General features: G+C 43.5%; 1 pseudogene; it reads left to right on the top strand.

Annotated features, from left to right (window-relative positions):
* Window positions 1–3,497: 3,497 nt before the first annotated feature.
* LOC108413067 lies at window positions 3,498–13,494 on the top strand (annotated as a pseudogene).
* The last annotated feature ends 475 nt before the right edge of the window (window positions 13,495–13,969 follow it).

The following is a 13,969-nucleotide window of genomic DNA, read 5'->3' as shown; positions in this document are numbered from 1 at the left end:
TAGACACAGATATAGACACTTTATTTACCATCCAGAACCACCAGAGAACCTACACGAGTCTTCTGAGCTTATATGGAATGTTGATGATGGAAAATAGAAAAAAAAAATACATTTTAATCTAAAATCTTCTCAAAACTGTCATAAAACAGTGTTTCTTTCTGTGAGGGAGCTTTTGGAGGGGGACGTCTGGTTCCCATCACTACCACTGTGAACAGTTCTGACTCGGTGAGTTTATCTAGAACAGAGCTTTTCACACCAAACCGCTCTGAATGACTCTTTTTACATCTTAACCACTAAATAATGCAATTTTAAGTAATAATATAGGTTAGGTATAAACTATAGTCAGTGCACTCATGCAGACTTGATTATTTAATGATTCGGCCGCTTATTAATCAGAATTAGTCATATCAGTTAAGTTCAGAATGCAGCAGTGTTATTAGTATGGCCTCCTTTTAGCCGTGAAATAGCTCTAGACTGATAAAAGCCACAGAAAAATGGGTTCTAAATGCTAATGTAGTTAATATAATCGTATAATATCGTTCTGTCAGAGATCTGATTCAGGAGGCAGGTGTTGGTTTGCGGCGACTGTTGTTTAATTGGGTAGTGTGAATAAAAAAACACGTTTAATCCACACTGTGTTTGTGTTTTCATTATATAAAGCAGTGGATGGAATTAGAATACAGAGGCCTTTGTAGGCTGGGTGATCTCTAATAAAACATCAGGCTTAGCGGTATACAGGGTGGATGCATCCGATTACAAGTCAGCATATTTTTATAACCGTGAGGCGCCGAGGAACCAATCACACTCCAACTGTAAGAGGGGGTCATAGAGTTTCTGACCGGCTCCTTCAGTCTGAGAGGAGCTGAGACCCCTGAGCCGAACGTTCTGCGTTCTCCACGTCAATCAGAGTGAATCCGTCAGAACTGAGCAGCGGGATTTTCATCAGCAGTGAAGCTCCAGCAGCTCAGAGCGTTCGGCGCTGGTTCCACAGCACTGGATGATCTCCGAAATCCCACTGAAAGAGCCGTGAGAGCAGCGACGCCCGACACGCTCAGTCCAGTCTGGGATGAGTTTGACTGTGGTGTTGATGTCGTCCGTCCAGCTGGAGGAGGTTCAGACTGAGACCTTGTAGAACTACATAATAAACTTTACGCTCATTTAAGTTTACAGTTCACCGCATTGACCTTCATGTTGTGTGAAACCTTCATGATGAAAGGGAGAATATTGCGCAGATGGAAACTCGCAGCACAGCCAGTGGACCATGTACTCTGCCGTAGCCTGACTGCATACTAATGTCCCATAAGGACATGCAGTTTTAACAGGGAAAGGGAATAAAACATTACATATTATGTCAAATGTAGTAATCGTTTATTTATTGTTGACCTTTGGTGGAATATGAGGAGAATTTAGCTAAATAGTACAAAAAAGGGTTTTTTTACAACCTCATATTAAAGACAACAGCACACTTTTTAGACCAAACTATTCTTTAAGTGCTTGAAAACAGAATGTTTAGTGATCATTTCCAAAGTTCCTCTCATTCTCACTCGGCCTTTAGCAGGACTGTGTATTCCTTAATGTTTGAGTGCAGTTACAGGCCTGTTGCACTGAACTCCAGAGTGCAGCACAAAGAGTCGAATGAAGCCATGACGCTGAGCCAAGACCAGCTCTTTATGGAGCAAGCAGGCAAAGAATGCACACACACATACACGCACACACACACACTTACACACAGTCACGCCCACACACCACACACAGTCACACTCTCCCACACTCATACACACACACACACACACACACACACTTACACACAGTCACGCCCACACACCACACACAGTCACACTGTCACACACTCATACACACACACACACACACACACTTACACACAGCCACGCCCACACACCACACACAGTCACACTCTCCCACACTCATACACACACACACACACACACACACACACACAGTCACGCCCACACACCACACACAGTCACACTCTCACACACTCATACACAGTCACACTCTCACACACTCATATACACACACACACACACACTCACATACACTTACACACAGTCACGCCCACACACCACACACAGTCACACTCTCCCACACTCATACACACACACACACACACACACACACACTTACACACAGTCACGCCCACACACCACACACAGTCACACTGTCACACACTCATACACACACACACACACACACACACTTACACACAGCCACGCCCACACACCACACACAGTCACACTCTCCCACACTCATACACACACACACACACACACACACACACACACACACACACACACACACTTACACACAGTCACGCCCACACACCACACACAGTCACACTGTCACACACTCATACACACACACACACACACACACTTACACACAGCCACGCCCACACACCACACACAGTCACACTCTCCCACACTCATACACACACACACACACAGACACACACACACACACACTTACACACAGTCACGCCCACACACCACACACAGTCACACTGTCACACACTCATACACACACACACTTACACACAGCCACGCCCACACACCACACACAGTCACACTCTCCCACACTCACACACACACACACACACACACACACACACACACACCACACACAGTCACACTCTCCCACACTCATACACACACACACACACACACACACTTACACACAGTCACGCCCACACACCACACACAGTCACACTCTCCCACACTCATACACACACACACACACACACACACACACACACTTACACACAGTCACGCCCACACACCACACACAGTCACACTCTCCCACACTCATACACACACACACACACACACACACACACACACACACACACACACACACTTACACACAGTCACGCCCACACACCACACACAGTCACACTGTCACACACTCATACACACACACACACACACACACTTACACACAGCCACGCCCACACACCACACACAGTCACACTCTCCCACACTCATACACACACACACACACACACACACACACACACACAGTCACGCCCACACACCACACACAGTCACACTCTCACACACTCATACACAGTCACACTCTCACACACTCATATACACACACACACACACACACACACTCACATACACTTACACACAGTCACGCCCACACACCACACACAGTCACACTTTCACACACTCATACACACACACACCCACATACACACAAACACAGTCACACCCACACACCACACACACACACAGTCACACCCACACACGGCCTGTTCACCACCCAGGTGAACAGGTGTGTAAATTTATTTTATTTACACACACACACACACACACACACACACACACACACACACACACACACACACACATATATTTTTCCCACTATGTTGTAGTTGTAGTTAAATAAGTTAACCTTTGCCTCATTTTTTCAGGTATTGCATAACCACCCCCAGCAAAGCCGCCCCTCGCCCCCCGTTAAATCATGCAAAACATCAGACACTCAGTTTATCGGTGGTACTGCAGGAGGAGACATCATTTCTATCCGAACAAGAGCTTTTAGTAAGTCACTGTTATCTGTAACACCGTCTACAGAGAGGAACTTAAATTAGAGTACATTAGAGTACATTACAGTACTCACTGCCTGCTGCTCTGCCTTTTTGTCATTTAATTATGAATGTGTTCTATTGTTTGTATTGTATGGGTTTGAGTGTGTGTGTGTGTGTGTGTGTGTGTGTGTGCTGCTATGTGATAGCTTGTGTTCCTTTCTGTCAGATTGTTGGCTGTAAGGAACTGCAGTGTCAGTATTTACACTTTCGACTGTATGTATAGCGTATCTCCCCCCGTTCTGTAACAGGGTCCACCCTGCTCTCTTTATCATGCCAGGCATGTTTGTCTCCTGTTCCTGTTCTGGCTGAAAGAACAAGCTCACTGACTGAGATAAAACCGCTGCACTCGCTGTTCCACACGTTTCCTTTCTTCTTATGACTTTCCCTGTCTGTCATTCTGATTCTGTCGTGTTTAATATTGTCTGAGTTTTAGTTTAGGTTGTACATGTAGCTCAGATATACTATATGGACAATAATATTGGGACACCTATACTATGCATGACATATGTATGCAGACAGCAGTCACCCAGCACACGGCCTGTTCACCATCCTGCCATCAGGCTGGAGATTCCGCAGCATCCAGGCTGGAACGACCCGGCTAATGAACAGTTTCTACCCACAGGCTGTCAGGCATCTGAACCAGCTGTGAAGCTGTGGCTCCGTCCCCAACTGCCACTTCACTCAGTCACTCTGTCAGTGTTATTATATATCATATCATCTCTGCTATGGACAATAACACCTTGACACTAAGCCACTTTAAAGAACAACAACACTGAGTCACTTAAGCCATTTTAAAATGTATGTTCCTCTATATTTTGTGTATATTTAATATATTTCTATTAGTTTTTTATATTTTACTTTGCTTTCTGTAGGGTGAGTATCTGAGACTCACCACAAGCATTTCAATGCATTAATGTCCTGACATGATGTGCAAATGACAAATAAACTTGAAACATCACACCCACAGGAGCTTTTATGAATTCTATTCTAAATCTATAGGCTCCATTAATCTCCATTAATATGGAGTTGGTCTCCCTTTGCAGCTCTAACAGCTTCCACTCTTCTGGGAAGCTTCTACAAGAGGGTGTCTTTGGGAATTTCTGCCCGTTCATCCAGAAGAGCATCTGTGAGGTCACACACTGCTGTTAGACGAGAGAGCCTGGCTGACAATTTCTGCTCTAGTTCATCCCAAAGGTGTTCGATGGGGTTGAAGGTCAGTCAAGTTCTTCCACACCAAACCCACCCAGCCAGGCCTTTATGGAGCTGCTTTGTGCACTGATTTCCTTTCACTGGAACTGAGGCTTCTAGGTCAGCCCCTAAAAAAGCAGCCCCATATCATTATCCCACCTCTACCAAACTTTATAGCTGGCACAGTGCAGTCAGGCAGGTAACGTTCTCCTGGTGTTAGAGAAGCATGATTGTTCACGTAACAGTTGACACTGTTCCAGAGTCCAGTGGCGGCGCTTTACTCCACTCCTTCCAACACTTGGCATTGCTCTTGTTGATATAAGGCTTGCTTGGTGCTTCTCAGCCATGGACACCCAGCCATGAAGCTCCCGGCACAGCTTCTGTGCTGATGTTAAAGCCAGAGGAGGTTTGAACTCTGCAGTTATTAGAAACTATATGAAGGTACAGTAGAAACGATATGATGGCACAGTAGAAACGATGTGAAGGGACAGTAGAAACGATGTGAAGGTACAATAGAAACGATATGATGGCACAGTAGAAACGATGTGATGGTACAGTAGAAACGATATAAAGGTACAGTAGAAACGATGTGATGGTACAGTAGAAACGATGTGAAGGTACAGTAGAAACTATATGAAGGTACAGTAGAAACGATATGATGGCACAGTAGAAACGATGTGAAGGGACAGTAGAAACGATGTGAAGGTACAATAGAAATGATGTGATGGTACAGTAGAAACGATGTGAAGGTACAGTAGAAACGATGTGATGGTACAGTAGAAACAATGTGAAGGTACAGTAGAAACGATATGAAGGTACAGTAGAAACGATGTGAAGGTACAGTAGAAACAATGTGAGGGTACAGTAGAAACGATATGAAGGTACAGTAGAAACAATGTGATGGTACAGTAGAAACGATGAGATGGTACAGTAGAAACGATGTGAAGGGACAGTAGAAAGAATCTGAAGTTAGTATGACATTACAGTGTGAAGGATATGAAGTTACAGTAGGAAATCAATGCGTTCATGTACTTTTTGTCTATTTACTCTTTAGTATTTTTCGGTTTCAGAGTGTCCACTGTCGGTCATGGCGGGATATCAGGCTCATTATATGCAGCGTTTTCTGAACTACCTGGAACGTTCAGGAGAACACAAGGTCATTCAGAAGCTAATAGATACGGTTCTACCTCCAGAACTGACCAAGTAAGAAAATCTGCTGCAGCTAATGTGTGTTTACCTTTTCATTTTGATAGTTGTTGGATACTCATTGGTCATTTTGTCAATTTCATTTCAGGATGGCCGAGGGAAAGTCCGACTGCAGGGTCCTTGGTGTTGGAAGTGGTGGAGGTGTGTCTGCATATGTTGTTTATTAGATAGCGATGATGTGAAGATTACTTATACATAAAAAGGTTTCTTACAGAAGTCCAGCATCAAATCAAGCGCCTTGGATGGCCTGAGAGAGGGTTCGGGGCCAGTATGAATCCCTCTGAATGACCGCTCTAACCACCTGCTTATACAGGTAGGTTGTTTTTGTGAACTTCGGACCAGGGGCCCCCAACATAAACATAAAGTCAGCTTTATATAGGTTGTTTTTGTGACCGTTGGTTCCTTCAGATACCACACATACATTGCTGTTTATCTAAAGAAGTGATTACGTTTGAAACACGAGGCATTCTGGGTTTCAGTGTAATCAGAACTTTATTCTGGATATTAATGATATAATATTTATACTGTTATTATTAATTCTGTTACGTTTTTTTTATTATTCTTATTTTTATGCCTCCTAGTTTCATAAATATGCCTCTTATTTACATATATGAGTTTCCTTTTATACCATCTGTTAGAAAATGTCTCCATCTACTGGCGGCTTCGGTCTAATCAGCTGGTTTTCTGTCAGGGGTGTTTTTCACATTATTTTTCTGTGTTTTAAGGGAGACGGGTGTGTATCTGATATTGATCCTGTAGTCCGCTGTTCCGTCGGTCCCGAGCCGCGTGGACATTGTGGAGCCCAGCACTGACCTCACTCGGAACTTCAAAGGTCTCTTCTCCTCTGATACACAGCTGTAGCTCATCTAGTGTACACACAGTGTGGGTTCAGAGAGGACTGTGGCAGTAATCACCACCAATCAAACCAAGCTTGCTTGGTGTCATCGTGCAGTGAAATGCTTATACGACCTTTTCTTACCATGAGAAACAGAATATACAGTGGAAAAATGGAAGAATACAAAAAGTATATTAAAATATATATATATATATGAAAAATACATTTTTAAAAAGATGTCCAGTAAACAAAATGTTTCTATAAAGAATATAAAGTGGGGCAGTGGTGGGCTGGAGGTCAGGGAACCCAGAAGGTCACCGGTTTGATCCCCTGAGCCGACAGCACATGACTGAGGTGTCCTTGAGCAAGACACCTAACCCCCAACTGCTCCCCCGGGCGCCGTGGATAGGGCTGCCCACCGCTCTGGGCAAGCGTGCTCACTGCCCCTAGTGTGTGTTCACTAGTGTGAGGGTGTTTCACTGCACGGATGTGCCAGCACAGTTGGCCAGTGGCTCTAAACTAACTAACGCTTTGCATGATTACAGGGTTCTCTGCGTCACGAAAGGGTTCTTCAGATTTATGGAGAATGTGCTGTGGATGGTTCCATACAGAACCTTTTTGAAAAGGGTTCTGTATAGCACCAAAAGGGTTCCACTATTGTTTCAGGCCAAAGACCTCTTTGTGGTGCTGTATAGAGCCCTAAGTGTGTAAAGACACGCGTGCGCAGATGAGCAGGAGGCAGTAGCATGAAAGGGCTTATACGTATGGATATAGCAGAGGGGTGTATGTAGGGTGTTGTACACTAGTCCTGTTATATGTGTGTTTAAATCAAGGGTGTCAAACGCAAACAGGGTGTCAAATCACATTTACACAGGTGCGAATGTGAGGGAAGCTCTTAGGTGCGTGGTCCTATTGTAGTGCTCAAATACACAAAATATATATAAGAAACTTTACAGTTGTACCTAAAATAGTCCAATGTGCAGTTTTTGTACAGTAGGTTATGAAATGAAAGCTGTGATATGTACAGTTGTACAGTTTCCCTGTATGTGTGAGAGGATAGAGTGCTGGTATATATTGAGGTGTAGCCGCTGTCCTACTGATTGTTGCTTGGTGCTGTTTCCAAACTGGGCTGTGACCCCAGAGCCAGTTTATGAGGAGCCTGGCCTCTCCCTATTTCCACTGTTACAACAAAAACATGACATAACAGCAGAGGGCGCCAGCGAATCCTCAGTGAATGGGAGTGAATGGAACCCAAAGGCTGAAAACGAAAGGTTAAAATAGGTTCGACTCACTCGCCCAGAACTTTCCTCTCACTTTAGAAAGTAGAAGAATGCATTTCGTTAAAAAAGCAAGGAAAACTCACCTGAATGATTTCCATTTTACTGAAGAACCCTTGAAGAACCATCTTTTTAAAGTGTGTATATGTACAGTACTGTGCGAAGGTTTTAGGCATCTAAGAAATCTAAACAATCTACCTCAGCAGTGAGTTTATCACAATATACATTAGAATAAAGTTGTATTCATAATTCAGATAAACAGAAAAACAATAAAAAGTAACAAGAATTTCTTGGGTCCATATTTTTCCTGGACACCTTCACAGCCGCCACAGAGACTCGTTAATATCATCAATTACATCATGAGCTCAATTTACTGAGCACTGATTGGTCAAACCAGGAGCTGCTTTATAACTACATATAATACTGGACTTCCTCGAGGAGAGGCTTGGAGATGGGTCAACAAACACATATTATATTTATTATATATTTATTATATATAATCATTATATTCTATACATTTTGTTAATTCAAATATTAACACTTTTCTCAGCAAATAAACACAAACTACACAAATAAACAGATTTTGAAAATGAGTCTTGGGTGCCTGAGACTTTCACATAGTGCTGCATGTATGTTGACTGTTGGGTCAAAACCAGCAGCTTCATGGATTTGCTTCTCTGGTCTCTCTCTCTAGCTCTGGTGGCCAGAACCTCCAGCCTTCGTGACGTTTCATTCAACTGGAATGTCGTCTCTTGTGCGGAATATGAGAAACAAGTCAAAGCTGAAGAGGTCGTCAAGGGTGACCTCATCCACATGATTCAGGTTCATGTGTCTGAATGTTCTTCATCACCATCAGCACCATCAGCTCTACTGCACAGGTCTCATAATCTCTGACCTTCTGACCGCACATTAGTGGTACTATGTGGACGATCCTGCAGCAACACTGAAGTTCTTCCATAGCCTCCTGAGGGAGAACGGCAAACTGCTCATCATTCATGAAGCAGATGAGGCTCACTCCGGTGACACAGTGATCACCTCCATCATAATCATCAACATCAGAGCATGGTAATAACTTTAAAGTTGTATGCAAATGTTTGGACACCCCTTGCCAAATTACATATGTTGCTCATTTATGTGAAAAGAAGTAAACAGCTTCAGGTTCTTGCCGGTGTTTAGTGGAACCCATTCGTGTGGCCAGCATGCGAGCAGTTCTGTCTGACAGTTGAATGACTGGCGTACCCAAATGTTTGCATACATAGCTCAAATCGCAGCACTGGGACGGGGCCCTGCAGCCCTCCTTGTGGTTTAGTTAGTTTCCATAATTAGCTTAAATTTCTTGACCTACACTTCATTTCATATGAAACAAACCAGCATCAAAGAAAACGTTCTGCTCATATGGAGCTCAATAAACACAGCATCAAATATCAGTTTGAAATATCTGTCAAACTCATCTACCTGTTCTGTTTCCGGAGCCGCTGGCTGCCACACAACCCCAAGGCATAAGAGACCCACCCCTATGATTAACAGTTGGCACGGTGTTCCTTTCATCAAATGCTGGCCTTTTCTTCCCTAGCGTATCTGTGGCGATTATTGCCAAAGAATTCCATTTTTACTTCATCAAATTCCTCTGAAATCTATGGATGCCCACTGGTGGCATCCTGTAGAAATAAAAAATAATGCGTGGCCACACCTTATTAACTCATGGGAACGAGATCCTAATGCCTGGCCACGGCTTAGTAAGGCATGGGGATGAGATCCTAATGCGTGGCCATGGCTTAGTAAGGCATGGGGATGAGATCCTAATGCGTGGCCATGACTTAGTAAGGCATGGGGATGAGATCCTAATGTGTGGCCATGGCTTAGTAAGGCATGGGGATGAGATCCTAATGCGTGGCCATGACTTAGTAAGGCATGGGGATGAGATCCTAATGCGGGGCATGACTTAGTAAGGCATGGGGATGAGATCCTAATGTGTGGCCACGGCTTAGTAAGGCATGGGGATGAGATCCTAATGTGTGGCCACGGCTTAGTAAGGCATGGGGATGAGATCCTAATGCGTGGCCATGACTTAGTAAGGCATGGGGATGAGATCCTAATGCGTGGCCATGACTTAGTAAGGCATGGGGATGAGATCCTAATGTGTGGCCACGACTTAGTAAGGTGTGGGGGCGAGACAGTGGCTTACTAAGTCGTGGTCACGCATTAGGAACTTGTTCCCATGTGTTAAGGCGTGGCTGCGACTTAATTATCTTGTTCCCACGTTTTACTAATTTGTGGCCACGCATTATTTTTCTTGCTACCGGATGTCACCAGCGGGGCTTCGTAGAAATCTCCTCTATCATGATTTTGTTTGTCATACTTCAGACCAGGCCAAGCTCATTGATTTGGTGCAATGTCCCACTAAATTCATTAATGTTAAATAGCCTTGTGTGGTGGGGGCAGCAAAGCAAAGTGAAATTAGGTTTGAAATGAAAGCTCCTTGATCCACGCCCGATATAAGAGGCTATTAATGAACACAGGAGGCTCTGCATTCTGTATTGGCTGCATTTTAGGGCTGAGCTTTGTTTTTTTAACTAGTAATTTTATTAAATAAAAATGACCTCACTATATTGGCAGATCATTTTCTTGTTTGAAGAAATGTGCTTTAAATGATCTGCCAATATAGTGAGATCATTTTTATTTAATAAAATGACTTAAAACCGTTAAACATTTGTTTAGAAATAAGCTCTTTGATCTTATAATAAGTGCACAACTGTCTTAGAATAAGAAATATTGGATATATTGACTAGATTTAATATAATTTTACTTGACAAAATACTTTTTCTTGCAAAAAAAATCTGTTAGATTTACTGTATGTTTACATATTTGTCATTCGTGTTTTTTTGGCCTTGTGTTGTTTTTTTGTTTTTTTTGGTTTGTTGCTGCTCTGCAACCATCTAACCATAGAGTATTTTTGTGCCACTGGCTGCCACAACCCTTGAGCGTACACGATCCGCCCCCATGCTTAACAGTCAGCAAGGTGTTCTTTTCATCAAGGTGTTTTTTATTCCAAACATCCCAGGATGTGATTGTGGCCACAGGGAAGGTGTCCTTCTCATGACTCTTCCGTGCAGATCATGTTTGTGAAAGCAATAGTGAGCAGTAGAGCGGCGCACCACCACTTCTGCGTCAGTTAAAACTGTGCAGGTCTTTGCTGTCATGTGGGGGTTTTGCTTTGCCTTCCTGTCCAGCATATAAGCAGTTTTTCTTCATCATGGTGCAGGTCTTGCCTTGACTTCCACAGCTCCTCTTAACTGCCGTTTCTTACTGACATATCAGACAGCGGAAATGATCTTTTCTGGTCTTCTCCTGCTTTGTAGGCATCAGTTAGCCGCATTTTCCAATGCTCAGCCAGCTGCGTAGAGGAGCCTATTGTTGTTGAATGTTAGAACAAGGTTTGAAGAGTCCGCTGTCAAGTCCTTGACCTGCCTGACTATTTGAGTCTATTAAGGCTTAATGGGTTATTTAGGTTTTGAGACTTTACAACAGGGAGGTTTTCCAAACATTTACATATGCCAGAGTAACAGTTTGTCAGCTTTGTAAGTTAATCAAATATAAAGTAACAGAGAATTAATGTTTGCTGCAACATTCCAGCAACGTTTCCTCCTCAAATGCTTTAAATACTATTTAGCAGTTTACATTTCTGACCCTTGTCCACACGTACAGCCAACAGCGGCTGGGAGGTCCTGTGGAAAACCTTTAAGAAGGAGCCCTGTACCAACACGCTGTCTGACTACCTCTCCGCCGGGGACATCAAGGTCCAGCTGGACGCCCTGGAGCTGCGCTATGAGGAGCTGGTGGCCAGGAACGCTCGGGACATCACAGAGTGCTTCACAGAGGGCAGCAGGGACGGAGAGATGCTGCTGGAATTCATGACGGATCGAGAGAACTTCCAGGTGTCCTTCTGAAGAACAAGTGCAGCACCACCAGAGACGGACGAGTGCTCTTCGACTGCAGCCTGAGCGCTCTGCTCATTCACGCTTAAACTGCTGTGAGGCACTTTAGAGTGAACGTCAGAATTACACCGGCAGTTTTACGGTATCGGAAGGTCGTGTAGTGTTGATTCAGGGTGCTAATGGAAAAGAGCCCGATGTTTTAGTGGAGTACATTTTACATGGAGTTCATTAAACCTCACGGTGAAGGTGAAGTCAACCAGGGCTGTCATTATTGATTATATGAGTTCTCAGGTGATCTAATGGTTATTTTGATGAATAGACTACCTGAGTAAAATCAACAACTCATCAGTTACTCAATCGAAACATTTAGAATAGATTACAGTTGATGTCCTCAATGAACCAGCTTAGCAATTAATATCGGTCAAATTCATCTCAGTGTTTCCTGAGCCACTGGCTGCCACAACCCCAAGGCGTAATAGACCCACCTTTATGCTTTACTGCCAAACAGTACCATTTTTACTTCATCGGTCCACAGCACTTTCTAAAATGACTTACTCAGAGGTTGTTTTTCGTGCCTTCAGACCAGGCATTGTCCCACTAAATCCACTAATGTTTACATAGATTGAAACATTTATAACAGATTACAATTGATGTTCTCGATGAATCGGCTCAGTAACTAGTTCACAATTTTAGTAGTAACCAGGGTTTCAGAGGGTCGTTATAAAGCCGTGTCCAGCAGCTTTTAGTGAGGTCAGTTCAGTGGTGTAATGGTCACCCCCTTTCATGATTCGTTCCAGCCCTCAGTTTCTGAGTCAGGATTTACCATGAATAATATAACCAACTTTGAACCTCACATAACATTATGCATGCATTAAAAGCAAGATATCCCAATAAAAACCAGAAGTCTTTTCAAAAAGACAATGAAATGAATTACTTTTAAAAGTTCCTCCTTTAGATAATTGTTTCAAAACAAGGAAAAAAGTCATTAAACAATGCAATCCCAATTCCAAAAAGTTGGGACGCTGAGTGCAATGATCTGTAAATCTCCTAGACCAATATTTTAGTCACAATAGAACATAGAACACATACTAGATGTTGAAAGTGAGACATTTTACCGTTTCATGAGAAAATGAACTCATTTAGAACTTGATGACAGCAACGCACCTCAAAAAAGTTGGGGCAGGGCCGTGTCTACCATTGAGTAGCATCCCCTCTTCTATAACAACAGTCTGTAAATGTCTGGGAAGTGAGGAGACCAACTGCTGGAGTTCTGGGAGATGAATGTTGCCCCAGAAGTTGGCGGAGTTTATGGATCTTGCTTCTGTATGGTGTCTTATTGGCATGACACAGCTTTCACTTGAATTTGTGGATTGCACGGCAAACTTTGTTCACAGACACTGGTGGTTGGTTAGTGCAGTGGGTAACACCTCTGCCTTCTACGCTGTAGACTGGGGTTCAATCCCCCACCTGGGCAAACACCCTACACTATACCAATAAGAGTCCTTGGGCAAGACTCCCAACACCACCTTCACCTTCCTGTGTAAAATGATCAAATTTTAAGTCACTCTGGATGAGAGCGTCAGCCAAAAACCGTAAATGTACTGATTTCTGGAAGTGCCCATGCAGTGATTTCAGTACAGAAGCATGCCTGAAGCTCATGAGCATCCACTATTGATTGTGAAATGGGAATTTTACACAGCATCCCAACTTTTCTGCAGTAGGGCTAATAAACGTGGACAGCAAGAGGTAGAGCTGTTGTGCCAATGAAGAATGTAGACAGCTGACAATCTTATCCAGAGCGACTTAGAATTTGATCATTTTACACAGGTGGTGTTAGGAGTCTTGCCCAAGGACTCTTATTGGTATAGTGTGGGGCGCTGCCCAGGTGGGGGATTGAACCCCAGCCTACAGTGTAGAA

The sequence above is a fragment of the Pygocentrus nattereri genome, chromosome 6 (genome assembly GCF_015220715.1).
Source record: "Pygocentrus nattereri isolate fPygNat1 chromosome 6, fPygNat1.pri, whole genome shotgun sequence".
NCBI classification, from domain to species: domain Eukaryota; kingdom Metazoa; phylum Chordata; class Actinopteri; order Characiformes; family Serrasalmidae; genus Pygocentrus; species Pygocentrus nattereri.
The sequence above is the reverse complement of the archived record's forward strand: the minus strand, read 5'-3'. Positions and strand labels throughout refer to the sequence as shown.